Raw genomic sequence first — 24,629 nt, 5'->3', positions numbered from 1 at the left:
CTCTTTGATGAATGAGAACAAGGAAGAGGTTGTGGGTCTTAAAAGCCCGGGCCTGTCTGAGAAATTTCAGGTAGGCCATCTCACACACAAGCACAAGTGGATTTCTCCCTCTGGTTTTGCATAAGTAAAGAATTCGGGGGGGAAGAAAAGATAAATTCTTCTACTTATAATTCCTCTTATGCAATGTAAGTGCAGTCTGTCATATATGCAGCTAGAACATATCCAAACTATCTTTAAGGATTCAATTAAACCTCAAATTAAAGTAAAACACTGATGATTGGTATTGCCTACATACTTCTGGTGCTGCTGTGGAAATTAATCATCCTTCTTACTTGTGAGCACTTTTTCTCACTCAGTGAGCAAAACTTCTAACTTTGTTTGGAAAAGTATAGCAACTCCACAATCCATTTTTTTAAGCACACGTAGACCTGTCAAATACTAAACGAGGCACTGGGAGGCCCCATGCAATACAGCATAAAAAGGAAAAGAGATTTATCGAAACACAGTGTAAAATATTGACAAATGAGACAAAAGATCAGATTCATTCAGTTTCCTTCCCAAGCTGAAAGCCAAAGCTGTAGCATGGGTATGTTAGCCTGCCAGCTGCCTCACATGGCAGCAAATGCAACTGGCTGCTGAAGGAGCAGCTAATCTCCAATCCCAGCTTGCAGCTACAAGTGGTGGGACAGCAGCCAGGCAGAGAGGGGCATTTAAACCACGAAGATCAACCAAAGAGAAGTTGGTCAATATCACCTTTGTCCCTTCCCATGAAGCTTCTGTGCAAATGGTGTTTTCATAGGAATATATTGCTTCCAGAGGATGAGAAGCACCTACTTCATTGACTATTGTTGCTTTGCAACATAGTAATTTTTACAGGCTCCAGCTGACATCAGTAGGTCTTGGTATTGAGATCAGAAGAAGATACAGTTTTTGCACCAGAAGGTTTTCTGTGAAAATAAACTACAGCAGAATGTAAGTATTATCCCCATTTTAAAGCTAGAGAAATGAACTCAGGCAGACTAAATCTCCCACTCGACAAAGACTTAATTCTGTACTTAACTTTCATGGGACTACTCCAGGGTTTTAAATTAAACACCAATTTAAGTGCATTGCTGGATCACAACCAAAATCACAAAATAAGTCTATAGCAGATCCAGGGGGCTTGACATGTGACTCTCAGTCCCAGGCCAATGCTTTAACTCACAGGAACATTCTTCTTCAGTTTAGGTCTTAATCTGATGATTTTTCAATAAGAAAGAAACTTTCAAAAGGTTTAGAAATTCAGAGATCAATGACCTATTTGAAGCTTTTCTGAACCTGTAAGAGTGCATTGTTTTTAGAACTGAAGAGAAAAGCAGGCTTGGATTTTCCATTGCATCTCTCTTCCTCTACAGGGGAAAAAGCAGAAAAAGAGAGAAGGACTGCAAATTAATTCTCATCCACTTTCAGTGTCTAGAAAAGCATGTCATAGGTCCGAACACATTCTCATTTTGTTCTTTTTTTTTTTTTTCAACAAGTGGATAAGCAGGATAACATGACTTAGTGATGCTTTGTCAACATCAATTTATTTGAAGACAATCATAAAGTGTTTCAAGATAAGAAAGCTGTGTTTCAGCCTAGCTCACTGAGTCGAATAAAGACCAACACTCTCCCTTGTACCACCATCACTATATAGTATCCACTGAGGGTTGGTTCCTCTTCAAAAATCTTTTCAGTCTGTTAGAAACCTGAACATGGCAGTGAACTGCTGGAGAATTTGGAGTTGTCTATCCCAATCTCAAGAAACAGGTTGAAATTATCGTAGTTTTATTTTTACTCCTGGCTTCCGAAAATCTATAGGCATCATTTGTGTTTGTAGGGTTTACTATGAGAACTATCATTCTGCTCTGTTAAATGACCTTATTTCACTTTTATGACATTTGCATGATTAATACATCCTCAGGGATTCAGATGCCTCAGTACCATGGCAGTCATAGCCTGGTTGACTTCTTTCAGGCGCAAGTGGGCAGACACAAGTAGATAGCAAGGTAGGAGGGAAAGTCAAAACAAGTGAAAGGAAAGGAATTTATTACCTCTTTTGATTACCAAACTGATTCAAGGCCAGAAAGAAAGAAGTGGGTACAATAGAGAGCTGAATGTTGAAGCAAGGTCAAAGTAGGAAATACAGACTCTTGGGGTATTTCTGCATAATATGCCATTTCAAGTGCTGCTTTACCAGCAAGTATGAAGCTAGCTCTGAACAGCTAGTGTCCAGTGAATCACCCAGTTTTTATTTAGTTTTACTGTAAACTGAGTAATTGTCCCAGTTTGGGGATTGATGCCACAAAGAATAATGAAGCTGGTCATTTTGAAAGTTCACAATTTTCATTACCATAATTGTCTTTCAGTTTTGCTGCCAGTAATACATATCCCCACATTATTGTACGAGCGTGCCCTTCCATTGTTGTTTCTAGTGTTCTGGGAACAGATGGCCTTTTACGGCAGATACATTATGAACCAGAAGAAGAAATGATTCTCCTAAAGAACATTAGTCTAATACTAAAATAATTACAGGAGCAGTATAAGGAAGAAGTTTTAGATGGATATTGTTCTATATAGACTTCAGGGTATTACCCAAGAGGTAAAGCTTGGAAAGCAATTAAAAAACAAAACAAAACAAAACAAAACAATACAAAGGAGTGATGTATAACAGATACAGCTTGATATCTTGCACTAAGCAAGATATCCTGCTGGCAACTTAGAATAGTAAACAAAATGAGGAATTTGAAACTGGGAAGAGGGATGTTGGCAGAAGCATGGCAGGAAACACTCAGAAAAGAAGGAGTGGTGGTATGAGAGTCGACACAAGGATGAGAAGACATACTTGGGCAGAAGAGCAGGGAAATGGAAGTTTAAGTAGTAAGAAGAGTAATTCAGGCTACAGGAAAAGAGATTGTTCCACTTATTTTCTGTGGAGTCTGCCCTCTTCTGTGCTGCTCATGGGCTTTTCTTTTGACTTCTAATTTGATATAAGACACTTCTATTCCCTTTTTCGTTTGGGCAGCCTGAAGATACTCCTTTAACATCAGGCCCTTCACTGTAAGACAGTACTCAAGGTATTGCCCCTGAAAATCAGCCACCTGATTTCTTTGCTGTTACTCCCTTCTCTCTTCAAGTTAGAACTCAGTGTAGCTGAGTGCACTAGCTGTAGAAGCTGGGAAGTACAAGCAAATTCCCAGTAGATCAAGGAGTTTGGTGGTAAATCCTTAGCTTCAGCAAACCCACTTCCACCAAAAGCCTGGCTCAAACTTGCAAGGCTCTTTTTGGGGTTGTTTTTTTATTTTTTCCCAATAGTGTTCTCGCAATCTTTCATTGCATTTTTATTTCTGGTGTCACTTTGAGTGTCTTTAGTGTTTTGTTTTCAGTGAAACTTTAGCCAATCAGAATCATTTTGGAAAGAGGTGCCCTACAGGGCTCAGGGCAATAGCTCTGGTTCATGTTTCTGAGCATGCTGGTGGAGGGCCATGTGTGCAGCTGCAGTTTGTGAAAGTATATAAGTGGTGGCAAATTTAGCCATCACACTGCCCATATGGCTGCCACAGGAGCAGCAGGGTATGAAGGTCATGAGCAAAGTCACGCTCTGCCGTGCTTTTGTTTATAAAACTCCCTGGGCTTACAATACATGACCATGCAACTGCTGAGGTGCTGCAGCCCGGGGTGTCAGGGAAATACCAGTTTCATTAAGACTCTTGAACCCTATCATGTTACACTTCAGAAGTAGTGACCAGTTTATTTAAAACAAAGAAGCTTTGACCTTTCTCCCCTTTTGAAACCAAAAACACATGAAGCTAAAGTGACTCATTTCCGGCTTTAAACAAGCTCTAAGAAATATTTTTTTCCCAAGTACACTTTGCACACTTTCTCTTCTTCCCTGCCGTCTCTCCCCCTGCTCTCTGCCTTTTGCATAAATATCTTGTTCCCTTCTTGTCAAGGTCAACGTATTTATTACTTATATCCACTGCGTAGTTCTTTTTTATTTCTAGCTTTCTTTCTTTTTCCCTTCCTTTCTTTCTTTTTATCTGTGTTGTTTATAACCATGACCCTTGATCCTCCAAGTCTTAAAACAGCTTGGCTTTCAGCAGCTAAATCTGACAAGGTCAGCATTTTTCTGTTTATTCTGAGAATACTATTTACCCTCTGGGGTTTTTAAAAGCAATTCTATAAAACATCACTTGGAAAAAGTTTGTAGCATTCAGAGACTTTCCATAAACCTAGTGCCCAACAAAAAGTAACTTTTAATTCTCACTGCGGAACTCAGAACAATTAAGCTTGATTTTCCCCCTCCCTGCAACAGATGTCTACACAAATGTATTTTTCAAGAATATTAAGTATTTCACTCTAAACAACTAGCAACCTACAAGTAGTTAGCATAATCTTTTTCAGCAGTGTCAGATCTAATGAAATCAGACATACTGTATGATCAATTAGTTCCAAGAATAACCTTGTTGTTACATAGCTATAAGAGAGCTATATTTATTTCTTTTTTATTGGGAATAAATGTATGTTGTGTCGGCTTTCTGTCAAAATATTGAGCAATCCTGTAATCTTTAGAAAATCAAAAAATAACAGAACCAGTGATAAAAAATCAAGGTGTCTTCAGGCTAATACCAAGACTCTTTGTAAGTGATGTTAAATTTATACCCATTTAAAACAAGCCAATTTAAACCACCTGAGTGTCTCAGAAGATTTTCAAGAAGATGGTGATTGTTCAAATGCAAGTGTCCCCAAGGCTATGAAAAATATGACATTGTTAATGTCTGTTGTGAACTGCAGAAAACTACATATTTTCCCTCTTCAATTTCCTTGCCTTTTGCTTTCTTTTTTCCCTTCCTTTCCTCTTTCCTCTAACTCTCCATTCATTGAATACCAATGGGTACAGAGCTCTGTAGTGTAAGCAGAAAGTGGGGATACAAAGATCAGCAGAAAAACATCTGCAGCAAAACTGGAGGATTTCCATGAAGGGGTAAAAAGAAGCTGCTTTTTGAGGGCTTGCTTTATGGTGTCCTGCATGACATTTACAGGCACACAGCAGCAGCCAAGTTAACAGGAAGCACAAAATAGCTTCATAGTAGCCTGCTAGAAAAAGAGAGAGAGGGATGGATGGATGGATGGATGGATGGATGGATGGATGGATGGATGGATGGATGGATGGATGGACAGTCAGACAGGTATACAATCTCAGAAAGTATCTTTCAAAATTCCCTGGGTATAAATAAGGTGCAAACTCTAAAATCTGTGGCTTCTGAAGGAAACAGTTTCAGAAATATTTTTAAAATGAACTTGGGAGTTTCACCCAGTTCCATACTATTCAGTTCCTCCATGGTGAATGTTTCTCAGGAGACTGAGATCTCTACTGTAAGAGCTCAGCACTCACCTATCTTTCATTTACCCCTGTGTGCTTTCTACAAGGAGGTGAGATCAGTAAGAGTAAACATCTGAAGAACTGCCCCAATTTTTCCAGTTTTTCCCAATTGTTCTCAGCCTGAAGTTAAATTCTGTTTGGTTGACTCTGAATTAGCCATGCACATAACTAAATGTTATGCATATTATAAGCTGTTTTTCAGGTTACTTTATTATCTGGCTTGGGTAATGTCAAAACTAGCTTTTTTGAGGAGCAATAGCTTTCTGGAAGGAATCTATCCTTTATTTCAGTTTGAAAAAGAGGTGGAAGAGGGGAAACTGAAACTAAATAAAAATTGCATATAAAATATTAAGAACTTATCCTTTTCCTTGCTGAGGGGCTGAATTTCAGCTTGCACAGAACTTGTATGTGATTGAGTATTTAAAACATATTGAAAGGGAGGAGGAGATCAGGGCTATGTTTCAGAAATACCCTCTTACCGGTGACTTGCTATGAGTTCTTGGTGAATCACTGTTGTTCTCTGGCTCATATTCCATGCCTGCAAAATGGCATTAGGGTGCTCACCTCCCTTACCACAGTGCTGTGAGAAAATATTGTGTCTATAAAAAATGCTTTCAAAGTCCATCTTGTTACCATCATCATGATTTATGGTCTAAAAGAAAATACGTCCATGTGCTGCTGGCAACTAACGTGAAATCCGGAATGAAAATTATCACACAGGCAAAGAAATTCCACTAGCTACTAAGGGATAACCTAAAGCAAGTTTGGTTTAACCAGCACAATTTGAGAACGTTTGAATGAATGGCTTAGTCTGACATACTGCACACCAGTGAAAACTATTGTCATCATAATGAGGCCAGATGAATATGGACAGAGCCTTTTCTCTGGTGGAGTAAAACTTACAGCAATAAGCAAGAAAATGATTCATGAGAGGTAGAGGACTAAATTAGAATTGCTATAAAAGCCATGAATTTGACTCTAAGAGAAACCAAGTTTTCTGCATGAAAATTTTACATCTGGAAAGTTGCAATAACAAGGTTTTAATTATTATTTTTTCATGGCCTTTCTTGAAATGAACACATTGCACTGTTTTACATTTTATACAAAAACATGGTCTAGACATGTACATGTACCAGTGGAATGAAATCATCAATAATCACTATCTAAAATGAATTAGATTCCAAAAGCATGGGCTAATGATTTATCTTTTCTTCATGGGACTGATCTCTATCAGATTGATTTATGTAGCAGCCAATCAAGTTTCAGTAAACTCCAGCATGCATGTGCATCTTTAAGTGATGATAAGCTGTGACTGTCAATTTATTTGTACATCGAAGCCAAAAAAAAAAAAAAAAAAAAAAAAAGAAGAAGAACCAACTTGCAATAGCAGTAGTGATATGCCTCTCCAACAGAAAAGCATGCAGGAAGGCTAACTTCTGTTACTGTTCTTTACTTTCTATGTCAGATACATGAACAAATTAACGTAATGAAATTAAAAAAGACATATTTTGAAGGGGAAGGGCTAAAAATTGTATACTTTCTTATGACAGATGATAAACAACCTTATTTTTTACTTGCATGTTTACATCATTTGCTTTGATAAAATGTTTTTGGGTTTTTGTACATTTACAGTATTTGTTTTGATAGTAGATGCTTTTGTTGGTAGTTGGAGTGATTGGCAGCTTCAAGCTGTTCTATCTAATTGCCTTTCCACTATGCAAAAGTCTATGTTTAGAATCCACTGTTTCACAAATAAATCAAGTGTGTAGATGTGTGTGTGTACAAGAGAAAGAACTGGGGAGACAGAATTTACTCAACTGGATTCACTGACTGTTCTGTTACTTATGTTTCTGTATTTCCTTTGACAGTCCATTGTGTTGTTTCTGTTTCTCAGTCCCCCTCTAAGGGAGCAATATTGTGTTGGTTTGGATTAGGACTATCTGTAGTGTCCTGTTCATTTCACAGGAAGCAGGGGATATGGTGGAGTCTCTGAAAAAGAAAGAAAAAAAGAATAGGCTAGAGTACATCCAAAGTTCATCATTTGTTATTGCATAAAAAGAAAACAAAAGATACACACAGAGGAAAAAAGTCAGCATTGTGTTTGTTTTACTGTGCTTTATCCTTTGGACTACTTCTTAGATGATATTTTTCAGATTTTAAGTCCTAATTAAATTTATTGTTTTATCTCCCTCTTATTTCAAACCAGAAGATACAGCACCTTGGGAGAGTTTATTTTTGATTTGTGTTTCACTGGCAAAGGCAAGAAAATTCTATTTTATTGATTTGCAAGAGTTTGGAAGCAAGAGAGACAGTGCTTACTGTCACACATGAGTGACTGCTGCCCAAGTCTGGAAAGAGTTGCTGCAAACAAGCAACTTGAAAACTTAATGTCTGGTAACATCATCACATAACAAGTTAGCCAATATAGCCCTGAATTTATTATTCATCTAATTTTCTGAAATTATAATGGGATATTAAAAAATTGTTCATTTCAGAAGTGACTTTGTTTTTTTATTAGCAAACCTGAACAGTTTTAGGAATTTAGGAATGTCAAACATGAACAGTTTCAGGGGTTTCATGAATCAATAAGCAGAGGCTTTTAAATGGAAATATTTTCAAAAATGCTGTATAAAAAAAGTATCTCTCCTTACACACAAGTACAGAAGTTCTCTGCAATGAGGAAAAATGGAAGATAATTTATGTTATTCTGCGCTATGAAATGTCACAAAAAGCATTGAATGGGAAATGCCCAAGACTTTTGAGCAATCAAGGATTTCAGAAAATGTATTTTTCCCTATCTCAGGATAAATTGTACAGGATATTAATCATTCAGGCTAATAGTCAGCAGCTCCCTTTCTTTTTAACATTTTAATAAAAGCTGTCGCAATTTTTTCAAGTAAATTCTTTCCCCTTAATTTTTCCATGGAAAAAAAGGAGTAAAACAGGATAAGAAAACTCACAAGAATATCATTCAGTAAATTCCATTAATAAGATCCAGAAAAGACAGTGTATTTTCTTTTAAAGTCTTGTCTTCATTTGAGAAAATGCACATGGTACAGTGTGGGTACCGACAATACTACAATGGATAGGACTTCGTGCCCTTTAGTTAAAAAGGGCTGTACAGTGCATTCCTGCTGTATTTGTTTTATCTTACGATGAAAGTACATTAATAAAGCATAGAGGATAGATGCAATATGAAATAAACATGTAAACAAAAAGCAGAAATGGAAAAAGTAGATCACAGTAGGTACAGTGTTTTTTTCCTGAGACTGTTCATGTCTCTCTTTAATAAACCTCAATTAATAACATATTATTGATAGCATACTTGGAAAAATTATAAGATAGATGTTGATCAATGCAACTGTGCACATTTAAAGAATCGAATATGTGCCAGTTCAGAAACTTACCTTGGAAAAGCAATGCACAGCAATGAGTACTCACTTTTTCTAAATGTATCAACATGTCTAAGCAATTCTGACAGATTTAGGGTATTTCCCTTCTCATCACCCCTCAACCACCTTCCAGACTCAATAGACAAATGAGGCGAGGTGAAAGCCAAAGACATAACAGAACATAGATAGCATGCATAATATATTGTATTAGTCTCCTCTGCATGATATTAGAAAGCTGTAAATGTCTATTGGACAGAGAAATAAACAGCATGTTTTTTCCCCACAGTGAAACAGCAGAATAAAAGCATAAACTGTTTGCACAAACATTATCACCTCAGCCACTTCTTGCCATCCAGCTGGATAGCTGAAAAGAGTTTGATCTATATGACTTCTGAGGCCTTGATCCAAAGCCTATTGAAACCAATTAAGACTCTCCATCAACTTTAGTGAAATTGGACCTAGCCTATTAAGAGATTTTGTCCTAGGGGAGTAAATGGAGGATTTTTAAGGGCCACCTTTGCATGTCACTTCAATTTATCACAGAGGAAAAATACTTCCCTTCATTAACACTGTGTATGTTAGCTTCCCTTTCCAGTAACTCTGCTCTGTGTGTCAAGCTTTTTCCCTTAGCTCTCTGCTGATCCTTTATTCCAGAGATGACTGTAGATATAATGTAATATTACTTCTCATAACAGTTCTTAGCAAGTCAGTGTTTCCAGAAGTCATTCATGTAATTTTTCCCTGCCGCAATACTCATGTGGGTAGTTTATGAATGATGACAGCTAAATTAAAAGCTATCCTGTATGAATGGGCTAAAATATTGGCAAAACTTGGGAAACTATAAGCTAAACAGAAGTGACAGTTATAGTCCCCTTTCACATAAAAAAAAATTGTAAACTATTTCCTGTCGTGTCCCACTTCTCAGGTAGAATATACTTCAAGAAGCATGAGTGGATTAGGGATCTAAAACACTTCTTCATTATTTTTTTCATCGATGTACAAACATAACATTGAACATGGAATTTTACCAATGATTAATTTAACCTAATAACTTTTGGCTTCTTAATTGAGTGTAGCTACCTAAGCAGTAGAACTCAAAATAAATATGCATTCCAAGGACAGTGTCTATGGACTGAGTCTAAAATATATTTCTATATGCAGTTCTGCAAATATATCCTTATGAATGTGTTTCCCGTTTTTTATCTGATCACATGCAAAAGAGCTGCTCCAGATAAACTTGCTACTGGTATAAGTTGGGAACAAAAGCAGGTATTGCTCTCCTTCCATTCTTCAGTTCTTGCAATGGTCTACCGTGCTGCTATATTTGATGATATCTCTTCTGACCTGGGTAGTAACAACCCTGAGCCTACAGGAATGTTTGATCCATATGATGCACCAGCTGCAGACTCCCAGGGGTGTAGATGAGTCTCTGGGAGTATTTACACGTTCATCTCAATGCACCTAAAGCCCTTCCTAAAGCACTTCCAAAATCAGATTTTCAAGAACTTTCACACATTTGAAATCCTGGTAGGCACCTCTCTTAAAATCTCCAATTTTTTTTTATTTTTTTTTTTACTCCCTTATGCAATGGCTGATAGAAAGCCAAATATTAATCCATGCTAATCCCACCCTGCTGCTGGAGCACCTTTCAGTAAAGTGGAATATTCACTCTCGACCTGGAGGACCCACAAAAAGAAGCTGCATGAGGACCTCACCTTGCCTCACCTGTACCTTGCAGATGGCATGGTCAGCATCCCCTCTCTGCACAGCACAGAGCTATGAGTTTTGGTAAAACCACACAGGAAGAGCAGCACCCATTTTTCAACAACTGTATAACTTTTCCAACTGTCTCCTACATAGTATATTTTCAAAACTTTGGTTTGTTTGGGGAAAAAAAATCTATCACCATAATTTTATAACATTTTAGTCACATCTCTTACTCTTGGGAAGTTACTGGAGTTGGTGGAATGCAGCCGTTAAATAAATTTAGAAAACGATTAAAACAATGACTCTTTTAAAGAATAAGCATATCAAGTTTCAGAAAACATTCTAGGTCTACCCTGCTTCAGTTTGAGTCTAAATACTATTTGTTCCTTTTCAATGAATATTTGAGGAAATAAAATGGCACACCTGTTAAATTAACACATTTAATGTGCACCAAAGCTGTTCATTTGTACAGTAAATAAGTTAAAAACTTGACTCTCATATAATCCATTATTCAACCTGACTGACTATTGAACCTCCTTAATCAAATACATCTACATGATATTGTAAGCTACATTACAGTACATTATTAGCTTGTAAAATGAAATTGCTGCAACGTTATGTACTGTATATTTGAAGCAGTAACAAATTTACCAGTGATAGATGTGCTAATGGATACGTTGTATTGCAATAAATATAAATTCAGAATAGCAATTGGAAAACATTAACACTTTTATATATGAGTTGAGGCATTTATGAGGCTGATCCACCTAGCAGTAAAAACTGAAGAGGCATTCTTGCTAGCTGCCATTTCTTGTTTGGACTGTCGCGAGTAAAGTGGTCTTTCTCTGCAGCAGGGCTTTTACATCCAACATAAGAGACTTACAGCCAGCAGAGTTAAGTAGCTATCATTACTTTCCCGAAGAAAAAGTGCTCTATATACCAGATCTGCAGGTCAAACCCAGAAATCACGTACCAGTATTTTTCCATGGCTTACTATCAATGCTGCTTCTTCTGCTCAACACATACCCCCACTCCAGCCTTCCTCTCCCATTGTCCTCTTGAGCTGTTAATGCCACCATTAACTATTCAACAATTGCTACTTTAAAAGAAGCTAAGCTATTTCAGGAGAAGTGTCAAAAATAAAGTGGAAAAGCAGAAAACAGAAGCCAGCAGAAAATGCAGGGAAGAGGGCTAGAGTTGCTGTACTTCTTCTCTAGTGTCCAGGCACCTTTTATTGAAATTGCAGGGAGAAGGTGTCCCAGGGACACCTGCACTGGCATTGGGCATACTGTTGGTGATCCCCAGGACAACTCTATCCCCGCAGAAATGGTGCATAACAACAGCACTTTTAGGAGGCAGATTTTGGGTATCACCCATGGTGGCACTCAGGGGAAAGATGGGGGTGAGGGAGTGTGGTGCAGGAGGAAAAGAAGGAGCAAGCCAGAAGGGAAGGGATTTGCCTTTGGGTGAAAGACTGTAGGATGGGGACAAGATTGTATACTGTGATGTGGAGGTGTGACAATCGTTAAAAGAACTATCAGCATCTTCGTGTGTTTAGACGTCATCATCCAGGCTGGTTGTTCTCTTGATGTTTCGCAGAACCATGTGTTTTACTGCCCAGGGATGCTTTACCTGGCGACATTTACTCAGTCTTTACAGCCAATATTTTCTGCACACACTATCCTTTTGTCTCCAGCTTAGCAAAATGAGGAGTGTGTTTCAGACTCTGATGCCACAATGCGTTTGTGGTATCAGCAGAAGTGTGTCAGAATGCAGAGGCAATTATAGACTTACTGAATTGGCAGAAATACAATAAAGTGTTTGGGTATTATAATTCAGCTTAATGTGAAGTGCTGTTAGTTTGTTTGTCACTGAATATCCTTTTAATTAAGGAGTCTTGATACAAAACATGCTGCATTTGGGTAGAAACCAAAGATATATGCTACCATTATTTTAACCTTGTAATGAACATTATAGTAGGCAGTCACCTACCTTGTTAGAAAAAATAAAGCACAGAGGCTGGTGAATTAATCAAAATCAGTAATCTAAGTCACTAAATGAGCTTTAATATCCTATTTCCGAACAAATAGACAGATGTGGGTGTAGAAGAAGCATAGAGGCATCTGTGAGGAAAGACCTACCTTGAATTTTTCCTATTCTACTTATTTGATCATGTGAATTACTTCACTTCAGTGGACTGGGTATGAAGTGGATATCCAATTATTCATAGGTAATATGGCCCATTCTACAGTCAGCAGAACAGTAAGAATAACTATTGGCTAAGACTTTTTCCAATCTGCACTGCTAAAAATTATCCTTGCACAGGAACAGTAGAACAATTTAGAGAAGTCAAAAAATATTTGACACTTTCTTTGATGAGCAGCTTATAAATCTGCCTTTTGTCTATTTTTAAGACCTATTACTGTAGCATATGTGAGCCTTACAAGTGCTTGTGAATGTATCCTAGCACACTGGCAAAGTAGGAAAATATCACGACTCTGAGGTCTTAGACACATGAGGTAAGTCCACACGAGGGGACACATGAGTGCCTCCCTGGTCTGGTGGCATGCGGCCATGTGTCAGCTCGCATGGTGACAGGATTCAGGCATGCACCCTCTTACTAGCAGCCCCCATGTACACACACAGTCAAGTTTCTGTAGGAAACTTGGATGCACAGAGCAGAAGGGAGCTGTGGTGTGCTGATTTGGGCTGGAAAACCAGACCAAGCCACAGAAGACAACCACCTGGCAACCGAGAAACAGCCAGAGCTTTTGAGCCGTAAACCTGAAGTCATCCTCCACACTGCAAATGTGGGATCTCATTAACGTAATATGAAAAAGAAATAAAAATAAAAAAATCCTGTTTGATATTTCATTGCATTTGCAGGGGTAAGCTACATAAGCGTAGGCTTTAAAATTGTAATTTTTTTAGCATTCCAATGACAACGTTTCCAAAGACAGTGGTTCAGGGCTTAATGTTGCTTTAATCTGGTTTCACATTGATTAAAATATATGTGCTGTATCCTTCTGTTCTTCCTGTATCCTTCTGCCAAGGGAAAGGATAACTCCTCTCTTAGGAGCAAAGCCTTGATCCCCAGCTTCCAGTGATGAAAATTATTGAAGTGTCTGAGCTTTTACCTTTTGTCCTAATGTTAAGACACCTGTTTTGGCATACCATCAGGTCCCACTGGCAAACTCCCAAAAATGATACCTCTTTAGTAGTCTCCTGATTTATGGTTTCCTGGCAAGAACTGTAAGCTCTATGGTGTCTTTTATTTTTCAACACATTCTTGTTAAAATAATTGTTATTCTTCAATAGTCTGCTTCTTTTTTCTTTATTGCAGTTATTGGACCCTCTTGCATCTTCCCATGTTTCATTTTCCTCCTGTGCTCTGAAACTATCCAAAGCTATAAGAATATATGCAAGGAATATTTGTTTAAAAAATGAAACAAAACACCTTCTCCTGATAATGCAGATCTTCATAAACACTGGAAACAGCAAAACTTTTGCAGAAAAAAAAATAAATTTATATGAGTATATTCTATTGTTGGGTCAAATTATGGGTGAAATAAAAATTCAGTTTGACTTTTTTAATTAGCTTCTCTGCTAGCATATTTTGAAAAGAATTATTGGAAGAACAGAGCTTAAATTTGTCTTGAAACACTGCATTGACCAGCCAATATATTTCATTTGTAGCAAGTGTCCTCACAATACTTAGCCAGAATTTGGTTGTAAAAGCAAACTTCCAATTATCTTTTTTTTTTCACTCTTGACATCTATCATCAAATTTTAGAAGAGCAGAGTGTAAAGTCTTTTCTTCTTGAAAACTCTGACATCTGACCCTATCGGAAATAAGAGATATCATTTGGCTTTCTCAGACCTAATTTTCTACTGACTCATCCTGTCCACATAAGCAATGAGGTACAGAAGCACACAGAAATATACAGATAAAATGCCTCACTTTATTTGGTTCAACTTTAATTAATTTGCATGGAATTTTAGGCAAATGTTCAAGTTAGCGCTTTTTATAAACTAATTTTCTTCTCACCATTAGTACATTTCACAGTCTTGACTTTGGAACACATTATTTTTCCAAGTCATCTCTTTTCTGGCTGTGAAGAATTAATTCTTTAAAGTATTTAGTAGACAAATAGTCTGTGACATACACCAGCCAAATCATTTTCACTTGTGGATTTGAACTCACAGGCCAGATTCATCAATGCGATAATGAGACATTTTCTGTATTTCAGTTTTTAGTAATTTTCATATCCATATCCATTAAACTTTAAAAGATGATAAATTATGGATGGTTCTAGTGATGTCTGTTAAATAAATTCCACAGGAAGAGGAAACAAGGACTTCATAAATGTTGAATTGCACTATTGTTTAATTTCTAATGGGTTTACTTAAATGGATAAATGAGATTATTATTACCAAAACTATTTAATATTTATTAGTATTTGCATCTTAAAGGATAGAAATACTCATGTTTTGTTGAGAAATTGAAAGATTTGTAGTCATTATTGCTTGTGATCAGCCCAGTTCTCTCTCTCTAAAGGTAAAATACAAATACAATAAATTTCATCTTCAATTCTTGACTCAAAATGCCCTGCATGTTTTTATGTTACCAAAAAATTCAGTGCTAAGTTTCATTTATTGTTTCACAATATTCGCTTGCTTCTGCATGAGAATGAAAACTACATATTTCTACCTCTTCATGCTTTGATTTTATACATAAATTACTTAAAGCTCTTTAGATAGCTTCTTTATAGTATTATAGAATACCAGAGTGGTTTGGGTTGGAAAGGATATTAAAGCTTACCCAGTTCCAAACCCCTGCCGTGGGCAGGGGCACCTTCCGCTAGAGCAGGTTGCTCCAAGTCCCATCCAACTTGGCCTTTATGGGGCAGCCACAGCTTCTCTGGACACCCTGTGCCCGGGGCTCACCACCCTCACAGGGAAGAACTTCTGCCTAACGTCTCATCTCAGTCTCCCCTCTGTCAGGTTAAAGACACTCCCCATTGTCCTGTCCCTACAGGCCCTTGTCCAAAGCCCCTCTGCAGCTTTCCTGTAGCCCCTTTAGGCACCAGAAGCTGCTGTAAGGTTTCCAGGAGTCTTCTCTTCTCCAGGCTGAACAAGCCCAGCTCTCTCAGCCTGTCTCCAGAGCAGAGCTGCTCCAGCCCACACAGCATCTCCATGGCCTCCCCTGGGCATGCTCCAACATCCTTCTTTTGTACTCTGTGCTTGCATATTGTCTACCACATCTATAAGCATGGAGTGCTGCTACAGACAAGAAATTAATGATTCAGCAGAAGTGAGTTCCACAAGTGAGTGAACCAGGACAGCACTACTCAGCAGTCATGCATTCAGCTTGCAGGTCAGAAACTGGTATTCAGCTTCTTCCTCCCTGCAGGTTTATATGGTTGATCCAATCTTAACCAGCTAAGGCCTTTGCAGCATGTTATCCTCAGTAGAACAAGTGCACCTAATAAATAAGTGACACCAATAGCACTGGTGTGTTTGCTGCAATAACTTTGTATTTTGGAGAGGTTTTATTCCTGCCTTTTCATTTTTACCTGCATTGTCAAGGGTGTATATGTACCCAATGCAGCATATTACTAACATAAGAATAAAAGCAATGCACGCCAGCAGTTATGGCATCAGAGAGGAAGCTCTGAAAGCCAAAACAGTGAGACATCTACAAGATCTCCTGTGTAGTCTAAGGTTCAATTGTCTCTGTCCACCCCTAGGCATCAATGTGAGGAATACGCGGCTAACAGTGTCATATATCACAACTTTCATAAGAAGGGTCAGCACCTGAATGTGTGCTGTTCAAGGAGCAGGTCTCCTGTAGGTGAACTACTTGTTAACACAAACATGGAGACAAAGCACAAGGACTGGTAAATGCTGTGTTCTGAGAAACTTTAGCCAGCTTGGATTTGACAAAGGGACCAACACCACATCTTCCTTTAAGACTATGCACAGGTCTGTCCTGCCTCATCTGGAGTTCTCCTTTCCCTTGCTTCCTTGAAGAAGTCCTTTCAGCCCATTAAAACACAGAAAGAGCTAGATCCTGCACATAGCATAAGGCCACTTCTGTAGGAAATTACTTTAAAGCCTGATGATAATCTGTAAGGCAAGCAAAGCAATAAATCAGTTTCAAATCTTGGACAAGACCAAATTAATTCAGTTCAAGTATTCCTAAGACTGTTCAACAGACTAAGAAAACAGAAGGAATCCTATTTAGTTATGCTGAAAAAAGGTGCTCAGGCCTTAGTATTCACTGCATCTCAAACAACTTTCTGTAATGAAATATACCAAAACAAGTTTCATAGCGAGTTACTGGTTCAGGTGATAAGCCTGTCGCTGAAGCATACCCCACCTAGCAGGATAAATCCCCTGTCCAAGAAGACATGTATTTTCCCTTGTAGCAAATTGTTGGAGCTCCATGAGCCACTGAAATGGGTATTTCTCCATGCCAAGGGTCAAGCAGATACAGCAGGTGATGAAGTAATCCTATTTGTGGTTCAGGAAGAACCACATCTTCAGGTAGCGTGTACCCAGCCATGTTCATTGCTCCATTTGAGAGACACATATTCAGAAGCTTCTTCTTTGAGATGTATTAACTATTTCAGAGGAGAAGAGCACCCAGATTTTGATGGGGCTGAGGCATTTAGTCCATCATAAGAGGATGGTGAAATAGTCCCTGACTTCACAGTGTGCAGTCAAGACAATAGTCTGCTCAAAACTGTATGTGCATTTGAAGAGGTAAGATGCAGTTTGAATGTGAGAAAAAGATGTCATTAGAAAATATGGCATCATTTTTCAACCCAATTACTTTGGTCTGTGTTTGATCTTTAATGAAGGAGATTGCGCTCAACTTAGGTCAGAAAAGGTAACACACATCATAGATCTTGGCCATGGTAATGCACAAAGGTACTCACAAATACAAAATCCTGCTCTGACTGGAGCATTTGGATATTTTCACTATTTCATCAGAGAACTCATCATATCTTCTGAAACTGATCATAAGCCTATTTTCTCACTGAAACATATCAGCTTCTTTAAGCACGTGTGCAGTAAATGGCTTATGTCTTGAGGCACTCCCTCATCGTCTTCCATATCATAGGGAGATCCTCCTTGAAACAAGAGCTCTGTCAAGGCATCCCATTTAAAGAAGACTGACGACACATGTGAGATATTATTGGCATACAGCACTGCAGTGCCTGCAAAGAATTTCAGCCTGGTTCTGCTACTCAAGAGCACGCATCTCTGCACCAGTGCCTGAGAGTCTGCTATGTCATAAGCCACACACCTTTGCCCACTTCAAGAAAAATAAGGAAAAGAGAAAAAAAACTATCAGTGACCCCAAGAAGTGTAAGATGTCCTGGCCAAGGGGAGGTCAGTCAGTCTGGCTAACCAGAGCCAAGGCAGACCAAGGCAGTGTATATCTATCCAAGATTATACACTGTTAATTTACCACATAGGCTGCTCCAGAGAAGCCATATGTTCTCATGCTCTCCCACGAGGAGTGAGAAGACAGTACAGAACATCACACACGATTTCAGTGGTAAGCTGAGATCAGCTGCCTATCACACTCTTGACCTAGCTGTTCCCTGGCATTTGCAGTGGTGATACCAGCTCCTGTGTATTTTACTGTGAGCTGAACCATGACCAATCATTTTGGCAAGAGCTCACCCAAGCCTGGATCCTAATGCCACTTTTCATTTTCGTTGCAAGTGATTTAATTTGGCTCTTCAAAAAGATGAGATGAGCATCAAGTGCATGCTTGCTCCCTCCAGAAAGCAGCAAAACTTCACTTTAGGACCACATGTCACTGAGCCTTGAGATCGTGGGTTTCATTTTGCTGGTCTGACTCGTTAGCTGCAAAGTAAACACAGGAGATACAGAACACAGAAGAATGCAGGAAATTACCATTTAAATAAATCATTAAAATAAACCATTATAAATGAATGCTCTGAGCCAGGTGTATTATTTAGTGTAATCCTGTTTATTTATCAAACATAGCTGATGTCTTCTTTCCACACTTAGAATGAGCATCAAAGGGCATTTTCCCAGCCCAGAATGCCCACATATGACACTGTGATCAGCTTTGTGCCCAACAAGGTGTACCTTTCAGCTACCTAGAAGATCCTACTCTTAACTAACTTTCCAGACAACCTGGCAGGCTTTTGCTGTAGCAGCTTTTAGGGTTGCAAAGGCAATGTCCTAGGCTCTGATTTTCGGCCACCTTCCTTACTTCTGTTCTAACTCAGCACCCTCACCCACCATTTGCTGTTAGTTTTGGCACATGCAGGGGCCTAATTTTTCTAGAGTCTGAGGAATTTTTAGAGGGATCCACTGATTGAAGAAAAAAAAATGTTATCTGGGGATTTGAAACTCACTTGAGGACAGCCATTAACACCATCATTAAAGCAGTGCTGTTATACATCATGGCTTTCATCACATTTCTTGCCCGTCACAGGGTAAAAACTTTATCAGACTTGCTGCTGGTGAAGAACTCTTTTTAAGCATATACCATGTCAAGATTTCAGTCTAAGATAGATGTCTGTAAAGGCCAGGTTGGATGGGGTTTGGAGCAACCTGGTCTAGTGGAAGGCGCCCCTGCAAGTGGCAGGGGGTTTGGAATTGGATGAAATTTATGGTCCCTTCCAACCCAAACCGTTCTGTGACTCTATGACTCTGTGAAAGTTTGCCTTCCTAGATAACCAAGAACCTGAACACCTGCACTTCATATGCCCTTTCACAGTAAAGTGCAGGGTGAATAAGCTCACTACATCCATTTGAGACTCTATAAAACCCATTTAGAAAAAGAACTTTTATCTAAAGTTTCATGCATTGCTTTGCTTCACTTTTAATTCATAAAGCCATCATAATTAATTTAATTCATAAAGTACTATCAACAGTCTTCACTTGTGCAAATGTCTGTGCTTAGAAAACAAAAGGCTGACTCTGTTCTGCTACCAGTGCATTTCCATTGCCAAAACCTCCTACGCAGGAGCCACCATTTGGCAAAGCCTCCTCAGGGTCTTTCAAACCATATTTCAGTTCAGTCCCTTTCACACTGGACCAGGAGCTCCCTGCACTAGGTTGAGTTATTGCCATTGATTCCTCTGAGGTCTGGATCATGCTCTTGGTGAATGGAGCTAAAGATGTTGATCAAAATGGATGACAAGATTACCACAAATTTGAGTACTGGTGCCATTTCCGAATAACTAACTCCTATACGTACCTCCATTTTGTCTGAGAAAACTAACAAGTGTGTTAGCATTGATTAAGGAGTCAGAATGAATCAATTAAATTTTCCACAATATTCAAATATATTAAAAACACATTGACAAATTCTGGAGTTTTTAACAAGATTTATGCAACTCATTTTAGGCTGAACTCTAACTGAACTTTATTCTAGTTTTGCTGGAATAAGAATGGAGCAAGAATGTGAGACCATCTCCAGGTACACATTTATGAGTTATAATTGTCAACTATTTTGACCCTAGAATTTAATGTAAAAGTGAGACAGACTAATCGATTTTTTACTAGTAAAATCTGCAAGACACTGAATGTTTGATCTGATTATTTTGGTTTTATATTAAGGAATAAATAAACAAATGGTGTCTATAGGTAAAAAAAGAGATTTACATGCACAGTTCCCATTACTGCTAGTGGGAATCACAATCCTAAAAGTTCTTCATGCATCCACAGGAAAGCAAAAGCTCTACCTTGTTTTGCTAGCAAATGTAGCATATACTGTCAGTATTTAACCCAGAAATGTATGGCTTTTCATAAGTTAAAGAGGAGTTAAAATAATATGTGAATCTTGAAACTAAAAAAAAAAAAAAAAAGTAAAGAAAAAGCAGAAAAAGGAGGAATCTGACAGTTTAACTGAGTTAACTGTATAGATTAGATAGCAAGAGGAAATTTGAACTAGCACAAAATGCTAACAAGCACAGAACAAATAAATGGATAACAGGAAGGGAACTGAACCAATATAAACAGCTGCAAAGGGTATTGTTGGCAGGATTTCAGGCCTAACAGTTTGAAGAGGACAGAAATATTTCATTGTTGAGCAGTATTTTTTAAAATATGTTTTACCTCAGCAAAATTATATTTGAAAAATATTTTCAAAATTGCAAGCTTCCTGTAACTATGGGGCTTCTGAATTAGCCTGGGCTTTCTCTAGGTTTTCTCTCTCTTTTCCCTCTACTGGTGAAGGAAAAAGGATTTATGCTTGTCTTGTCCTGAAACATCAGACTGCAAGGAGACCCTAATGGTACCCATGTGATATGCCATGCCTCTTGCACACTGTTCTCAGTTCATTGTGTCTCCACAGTTTGCGGCTTTCTCATTCTGCCCAGTCCTGAAGACTTTTCAGTCTTCCATAGAGGGCAGGTCCATCAATTAGATACTACACTTAGAAGATTTATTAATTTTAATTTTTTTCTTAAGAAGTCTTTGTTGCTCTGGGTAAGAGTGATTTGTCTCCTAGTCACTCCAAATTTGGATGAGAATTTGGTTCCCTTTGCAGGTCTTCAGCTACTGATGTTTTTTCACCACACAGACCTGTAGATCATCCACCATTATGAAGAAAGCAGGCAGCACAAATGGGAGTTTCCAAACAACAAAAACATAAATCCTGATGAGCTGCCTCCTCTGGACTCAGCCTGAGGTGAGGCTGCCAGCCTAGCGAAGAACACTGCCTCCTCTTGGTTGAAAACTAAGGGATTGCCGAAGTAACCTATTAAGAATGGCTGTAGTTAGTAGCCATCACCAGCAAGTCAATATTAGTGGCCATTCTGTTGTATCAGAATATTCTTTTTTTAAATTCACTTATTACATTTTTTTAGATATCTAACTAGTATCCAGACATACAAATAACCCATATGCCTAATACATTTGTTCAAAGCTTTTTCGTTTGTTCCTTTTTCAACTATTTTTTTCCCCACAAAACTCTTTTTACAGGGTGAGTGATTTCTGGGAAGACAGCCCTTTCCAGATGCTTGAGGCTAGTTATTCAAACTGGTCATCATTTCTGGATTATAATCTTATTTTAATACATTCATTAACTTTATTAATCAATAATTTTATTAAAATGCTTATGATTTCTACTACTGAGTCTTTTTCTTCACTATGCATACCTATTAGTAGCACTCCATCAAATAAATTTAAAAAGTGAAGTTCTCCCAAGTTTTGACACTAAAGTTTTAATTTTCTCTCAGAACAGATTCTGTTGTAACTTCTTATTGAACAGATTCTGATTTTGTGCCATATATCTCTTTCTGTATTTTGGTTGTTTTCAATCCAGGTTAGACTGTATATTATATCTTGACAGGTCTTAAGAGTACCGAAGCCACCAGTGGGCTATTTCTGCAAAGCAACTATTTGCTTTTAAAGAACTTCTAGCTGCTGATCAATTCTTCAGATGACTAACATAGCTTAAAAAATCTAGACACAGTCCTCAAACCTTAATAACAGTTAAACATAGAATGGACTGGTAAGCAGTGTTAGAAGAGCTTCACAAAGAACATGTGTACAATAGTAAAGATTTAACCATTACTCTGCTTTGAATTGTCTTGCAGGCCAGATGGCCCATAAGGAAACTTCCTCCATAGCTCTCAAATTATTATCCTATTTTTTTTTTTTCATAGACACCAGGGAATTCTACTTCAGGTCTTGTTTGCTTAAGTGTTTATGTTGGGAAACTAAATGATTTCAGTTAGAGCTCTTCGTTCTCCAAAAAACAAAATGAAAGTTTAGAATTTTGGGGTACATAATAGAACTGATTTTCTTTTTTTCTGCTGACTCTGTAGGAAAGATCACTGGTGGAGTTGTAAAGCACTAAACCATCACCTCAACTTACAAGAATAATAAAAATGAAGCAACCTAACATGCATATTAGGAGGTCTGAGATGCCTTGAAATCTGAAGATGATGAGACTCCCTCTGCAATTCCATATTGTAACGAAATGAGCAGAGGAATGAGAATCCAGAATAACTGAATTCTAGTTCAATTTCCACTCCCCATATGTTTGAAATGTACCTCATGCTTATGCAGCACAACATTTACATACTTAATTTTTAAAAACCACAGCATTCTAGCAAAGCTTTATTCCTGCGTGTTGCTCATATGTATATGTAAAACCTGTTTCTCCTTTAACAAAGATTGTTGGAATCACAGCACTTGACATGACAGTGAAAGATATTCTGTGTTCACAGACCCAGGCAGTGCTGTTAGAAAATAATCTTGTTATAGGACAATGCTAGTGTTTTATTTTAATCTGATTGTTATGCTACAAGGGTGATACTGGAAAAACAAGTGAATACATGATTGTGGAAATAAAAAGCTTTCAGAGACGGCTCACTTCTCCATGTTTGTGTGTTCACTGGTTTATTTTTAGCCATATTTCATCTCCATTGTAGCCAAAACTCGTTCATGACAGTTCAGTCACCTCTTTGAGAAAAGAGCACTTTATGTTTAATGAAGAGTTATCATTCTCTGCCCTTCCACAGCATAAAGAGGACACTACAGCAGTATTTGGGAACTCCTGTTTAGAGAAATTGTTTAGCCCTGTCCAAATAGTTGCTCAGTCCAAAGTTTAGGATTCAAAATTCATTTTTATGAAGGACAATGAGGGATAAAGGTCTAGCAGCAAGGCATTGACTCTCCAACTCAGCCAGAGATCTTCTGAACAACTCTGCTGCATTTAGCTCTGGCTGTTTCCAGCTGAAAAGACAACCTAAAGGGCATTACCATTGCAGTAGGTTCAGAGTTATCATGATGGTGCAACATCAACAGCCACAAAGGGAGTTAGAAAAAGTTCGAACTGTGGCAGCATTTTCACAGAGACACTGTCTTCCAGCTGGTTCATTTGATGAACTTGGTAACAGAATCTGGTACAAAAGGAATATTTAGGCGGGGGGGGGGGGGGGGGGGGTGGAACTCTTTGGTAACTCTGGGCTTTGTTTCAGCCTGTAAGTAACTCCAGTTACAGGAAGTATACGGTGAAAGATCAAAGTAAGAGACACTAAGTGAGCCTGTTGAAATGAAGTGTTACAGGCATATGTTCCTCATCTCACAGCTCCGTCAACTGGGTGCTGTAACAGCTGGGATATAAGAAAAATGTTTCAGGCAGATTCAGCAGAAGAGCCTGTACTTCATTTGGCCAGCTCAGAGCTTGCATCTCACTGAAGGACTACAGCAGCTTGATAGAGGGATGCTTTTTTGCAGCACATGGGCTACATGGAGTTTATTCCTGCTAATCACTTTTACATAAACCAGTGCAAACCTCACTGGGTGGCAAGTAGCCAGTGTGACCCAGAAGTCCCGGGGCTTGGGATGGGCATCCTTCTCCCATCATTAAAAGCAGCACGAGCAGGGGACTGTGTGATACAGGTCCTATGTTGCCCTCCACTCTCCCAAAGCAGGAATGACGTCACTTCTTGGCTCCTGCACAGAGGCCACCTCAACTTTCCGGCCCTACCCCCTTCTCCTCCGCTTTTGCTCAAGAGATGGTGACAGTCTGAGAGTATGATAATAGACGAGATGCATCCCAGAGAGTATAGTCAGCACCGCTGCTGGTGAAGTCACAGCAAATTAGGGTGATCTGTGCACCGGGTTCATTTGCCAATTAATTCCCTTTGCCATCAAGAGCAGCACAGTCAAGCGGATAAGTCTGAGAGCTGGGAGAAGGGGGTCTCATGATAATGCAACAGCTGACCCTCCACATGCCCGAGGGCAAAGGGAGCTTCTCCCTCTGCCCTTACCTCTTTGGTCTATCCCATCTGCAGAGGGCAAGCATCTTGCACAGGGACCATTGCTGCCAAAGGCTTGCCTCCGCACAGCCTTTGCGCTGGTTCCACTAGTTTTTAAGGGTTGAATTAAATTAATACATCTTTCTTCAGAGGGAAGTCTGTAGCTGCCTAAACATCGGTTTTGTAAGGATGTGCTGTACTTGATATTAAAGATATTAATACCACACCTGGTTTAAAGATGTCTGAAAAGCTGTCAGTCAACACACTACTACAATATAGCTAATTGTTATTATCATTCCTGTTGTTGTTAGTCCTTTTATTAAAGATATCTAGTACATAGCAATACTGGGATCTAAAAAA

The sequence above is a fragment of the Lathamus discolor genome, chromosome Z, assembly GCF_037157495.1.
Source record: "Lathamus discolor isolate bLatDis1 chromosome Z, bLatDis1.hap1, whole genome shotgun sequence".
Taxonomy (NCBI): domain Eukaryota; kingdom Metazoa; phylum Chordata; class Aves; order Psittaciformes; family Psittacidae; genus Lathamus; species Lathamus discolor.
The sequence above is the reverse complement of the archived record's forward strand: the minus strand, read 5'-3'. Positions refer to the sequence as shown.